Here is a 6,000-nt window from a genome sequence, read left to right on the forward strand (position 1 = left end):
AATATGATGAAAATGGGGAATTTGATGATAATGGGGGAATAAGATGATAATGGGGAATATGACGATAATGGGGAATTATGATGATAATGGGGGAATATGATGATAATGGGGGAATATGATGATAATGGGGAATATGATGATAATGAGGAATTATGCTGATAATGGGGAATATGTTGATAACGGGGGAATTTGATGATAATGGTGGAATATGATGATAATGGGGGAATATGATGACAACAGGGAATATGATAATAATGGGGGAATATGATGATAACGGGGGAATATGACGATAGTGGGGGAATATGATAATAACGGGGGAATATGATGATAATGGGGGAATATGATGATAATGGGGGAATATGATGATAATGGGGGAATATGATGACAACGGGGAATATGATGATAATGGGGGAATATGTTGATAATGGCGGAGTATGATGATAACAGGGGAATATGACGATAACGGGGGAATATGCTGATAATGGGGGAATATGATGATAACGGGGGAATATGATGATAACGGGGGAATATGTTGATAATGGGGAATATTATGATAATGGGGGAATATGATTATAACGGGGGAATATGACAATAATGGGGTAATATGACGATAATGGAGGAATATGACGATAATGGGGGAATATGCTGGTAATGGGAGAATATGATAATGGGGGAATATGATTAAAATGGGGAATATGATGATAACGGTGGAATATGATGATAATCGGGGAATATGATGATAACGGGGGAATATGATGATAACTGGGGAATATGACGATAATGGGGGAATATGACGATAACAGCGGAATATGATGATAACGGGGGAAAATGATGATAACAGGCGAATATGATAATGGGGGGGATATGATTATAATAGGGAATATGATGATAATTGAGGAATATGATGATAATCGGGGAATATGATGATAATGGGGGAATATGATGATAATGGGGGAATATGACAATAATGGGGGAATATGATGATAATGGGGGAATATGTCGATAATGAGAGAATATGATGATAATGGGGGAATATGACGTCAATGGGGGAATATGACGATAATGGGGGAATATGTCGATAATGAGAGAATATGACGATAATGGGGGAATATGACGTCAATGGGGGAATATGATGATAACGGGGGAATATGACGATAACGGGGGAATATGACGATAACGGGTAATATGATGATAATGGGGGAATATGAAGATAATGGGAGAATATGATGATAATGGGGAATGTGATGATAATGGGGAATAAGATGATAACAGGGGAATATGATGATAACTGGGGAATATGATGATAATGGGGAATATGATGATAATGGGGGATTATGATGATAATGGGGGAATATGACAATAATGGGGGAATATGATGATAACGGGGGAATATGATGATAACGGGGGAATATGACAATAATGGGGGAATATGATGATAACGGGGGAATATGATGATAACGGGGGAATATGACATAACGGGGAATATGATGATAATGCTGGAATATGACGATAATGGGGAATTTGAAGATAATGGGGGAATAAGATGATAATGGGGAATATGATGATAATGGGGAATTATGATGATAATGGGGGAATTTGATGATAATGGTGGAATATAATGATAATGGGGGAATATGATGACAACAGGGAATATGATAATAATGGGGGAATATGACAATAATGGGGGAATATGATGATAATGGGGGAATATGATGATAATGGCGGAATATAATGATTACAGGAGAATATGACGATAATGGGGGAATATGATGATAATGGCGGAATATGATGATAATGGGGAAAATGATAATTACAGGGGAATATGATGATAACGGGGGAATATGTTGATAGTGGGGGAATATGATAATAATGGGGGAATACGTCGATAATGAGTGAATATGACGATAATGGGGGAATATAATGATAATGGCGGAATATGATGATAACGGGGGAATATGATGACAATGGGGAATATGATGATAACGGGGAATATGACAATAATGGGGAAATATGATGATAATGGGGGAATATGATGAAAATGGGGAAAATGATGATTACAGGGGAATATGACGATAACGGGGGAATATGATGATAATGGAGGAATATGAAGATAACCGGAGAATATGATGATAATGGGGAATATGACGATAATGGGAGAATATGATGATAATGGGGAATATGACGATAACGGGGAAATATGATGATAATGGGGGAATATTTTGATAATGGGGAATATGATAATAATGGGGGAATATGATGATAACGGGGGAATATGACATTAATGGGGGAATATGACGATGATGGGGGAATATGATAACGGAGGAATATGATGATAGCGGGGAAATATGACGATAATGGAGGAATATGATGATAACGGGGGAATATGATGATAATGGGAGAATATGATAATGGGGGAATATGAAGATAACGGGAGAATATGATGATAATGGGGAATATGACAATAACGGGAGAATATGATGATAACAGGGAATATGACGATAACGGGGAAATATGATGATAATGGGGGAATATGTCGATAATGAGGAATATGCCGATAACAGGGGAATATGACGATAACTGGGGAATATGACGATAACGGGGGAATATGACAATAACAGGGGAATATGACGATAACGGAGGAATATGATGATAATGGGGTAATATGACGATAATGGAGGAATATGATGATAACGGGAGAATATGATGATAATGGGAGAATATGATAATGGCGGAGTATGATGATAACAGGGGAATATGACAATAACAGGGGAATATGCTGATAATGGGGGAATATGATGATAACGGGGGAATATGTTGATAATGGGGAATATGATGATAATGGGGTAATATGATTATAACAGGGGAATATGACAATAACGGGGGAATATGACGATAATGGAGGAATATGACGATAATGGGGGAATATGATGATAATGGGAGAATATGATAATGGGGGAATATGATTATAATGGGGAATATGACGATAACGGTGGAATATGATGATAATGGGGGAATATGTTGATAATGGGGGAATATCACAATAACGGGGGAATATGATGATAATGGGGGAATATGATGATAATGGCGGAATATAATGATTACAGGAGAATATGACGATAATGGGGGAATATGATGATAATGGGGGAATATGATGATAATGGGGATTATGACGATAACGGGGGAATATGACAATAATGGGGAATATGATGATAACGGGGGAATATGAAGATAATGGGAGAATATGATGATAATGGGGAATACGATGATAATGGGGAATAAGATGATAACAGGGGAATATGTTGATAACTGGGGAATACGATGATAATGGGGAATATGATGATAATGGGGGAATATGATGATAATGGGGGAATATGGCAATAATGGGGGAATATGATGATAACGGGGGAATATGACATAACGGGGAATATGATGATAATGGGGAATTTGATGATAATGGGGGAATAAGATGATAATGGGGAATATGATGATAATGGGGAATTATGATGATAATGGGGGAATAAGATGATAATGGGGAATATGATGATAATGGGGAATTATGATGATAATGGGAATATGTTGATAACGGTGGAATATGATGATAATGGGGGAATATGATGACAACAGGGAATATGATAATAATGGGGGAATATAATGATAACAGGAGAATATGACGATATTCCGTTCTCTGCAGTCAAGAGCGGGAGTCCCGAAGGCTGTGTTGCCTGCCTGGTGCCAGGGTTAAGGACATCTCTTCTGGGCTGGAAAGAAACTTGCAGTGGGAGGGGGAGGATCCAGTTGTCGTGGTCCATGTTGGTACAAACGACGTAGATAGGACAAGGAAGACGGTTCTGTTAAAGGAGTATGAGCAGCTAGGGGTCAAATTAAAAAACAGAACCTCAAGGGTAATAATCTCTGGGTTATTACCTGAGCCACGAGCGAATTTGGCTAGGATAAATAAAATTAAAGAGTTAAATGCGTGGCTCAAAGACTGGTGTGGGAGAAATGGGTTTTGCTTCTTGGGACACTGGCACCAGTACTGGGACAGGAGGGAGCTGTTCTGTTGGGACGGACTCCACTTGGCCAGTGCTGGGACTAGAGTCCTGGCGAATCATATAACTAGGGCTGTAGAGAGGGCTTTAAACTAATTAGTGGGGGGGAGGTTTCTAGAGAGCAAATAATAGAAATGACAACAGAGAAGGTCATAGACTTAGGTAGCAGTGGGGGAATTAAAAAACAGAATGTGTCAGGAAGGGACAGAAGGTATGGAGTAAAAAGTAAAGTACTAAAAAGGGAAAAAACAGGAACTAAGTGTTACAAAACATATTTGAAAGTTCTTTATCTGAATGCACGTAGCATTCGTAACAAAATGAATGAGTTAACGGCACAAATAATGACATATGGGTATGATCTTGTGGCCATTACAGAAACATGGCTGCAGGGTGACCATGACTGGGAATTAAACATACCAGGTTATTTAACAATCAGGAAGGACAGGCAGGAAGGGAGAGGAGGTGGGGTGGCTATGTTAATAAAGGAAGGAATCACTATAATACAGAGAAATGATATTGGGTCAAAGGAGCAGGATAGTGAAACAGTTTGGGTGGAGGTAAGGAATAATAAGGGGAAAAAAACACTAGTGGGTGTAGTCTATAGGCCTCCGAACAGATGCAACTCTGTTGGACGGAGTATTAATCAGGAAATAGTTGAGGCTTGTAATAAGGGAACAGCTATAATTATGGGGGATTTTAATTATCATATTAACTGGACAAATCAAATTGGGCAGAGCAGCCTTGAGGAAGAGTTCATTGAGTGTATTAGGGATGGGTTTCTTGAGCAGTATGTAACTGAACCGACCAGGGGGCAAGCAACCTTAGATTTGGTCCTGTGTAATGAGACAGGATTAATTAAAAATGTCCTAGTAAAGGATCCCCTTGGAATGAGTGACCATAACATGGTTGAGTTCCATATTCAATTAGAGGGTGAGAAGGTTGGATCTCAAACAAGCGTGCTGAGCTTGAATAAAGGAGACTATGAAGGTATGAGAGCGGAATTAATTAGAGTGGACTGGGAAAATAGATTAAAGGGTAAGACGGTACATGACCAGTGGTGTACATTTAAGGAGTTATTTTACAACTTCCAAAAAAAATATATTCCACTGAGGAAAAAAGGGTGTAAAAGAAAAGATAGCCATCCGTGGCTAAGTAAAGTAATTAAGGATAGTATCCGACTAAAAACAAGGGCATATAAGGTAGCCAAATCTAGTGGGAGGATGGAAGATTGGGAAGTCTTTAAAAGACAGCAAAAAATAACAAAAAGATTGATTAAGAAAGGGAAGATAGATTATGAAAGTAAATTAGCAAAAAATATAAAAACAGACAGTAAAAGTTTCTATAGTTATATAAAAAGAAAAAGGGTGGCTAAAGTAAATGTTGGTCCCTTAGAGGATGAGACCGGGAAATTAATGGTGGGAAACATGGAGATGGCAAAAACACTGAACAATTATTTTGTATCAGTCTTTACAGTAGAGGACACTAAGAATATCCCAACACTGGACAAACAGGGGGCTCTAGGGGGGGAGGAACTAAATACGATTAAAATCACTAAGGAAGTGGTACTTGGTAAAATAATGGGACTCAAGGCGGATAAATCCCCTGGACCTGATGGCTTGCATCCCAGGGTCTTGAGGGAAGTAGCGGTAGGGATTGTGGATGCATTGGTAATAATTTTCCAAAACTCACTGGACTCAGCAAAGGTCCCGGCAGATTGGAAAACTGCTAATGTAACACCCTTATTTAAAAAGGGTAGTAGGCAGAAGGCTGGAAACTATAGACCTGTTAGCCTAACATCTGTGGTTGGTAAAATGTTAGAGTCCATTATTAAGGAGACAGTAACGGGACATTTGGATAAACATAATTTAATAGGGCAAACTCAGCATGGTTTCATGAAGGGGAAGTCATGTTTAACAAATTTGCTTGAGTTTTTTGAGGAAGTAACATACAG

This window comes from Somniosus microcephalus, chromosome 16 (assembly GCF_052327205.1).
Source record: "Somniosus microcephalus isolate GS21.2 chromosome 16, FLI_Smic_1.0, whole genome shotgun sequence".
NCBI classification, from domain to species: Eukaryota; Metazoa; Chordata; class Chondrichthyes; order Squaliformes; family Somniosidae; genus Somniosus; species Somniosus microcephalus.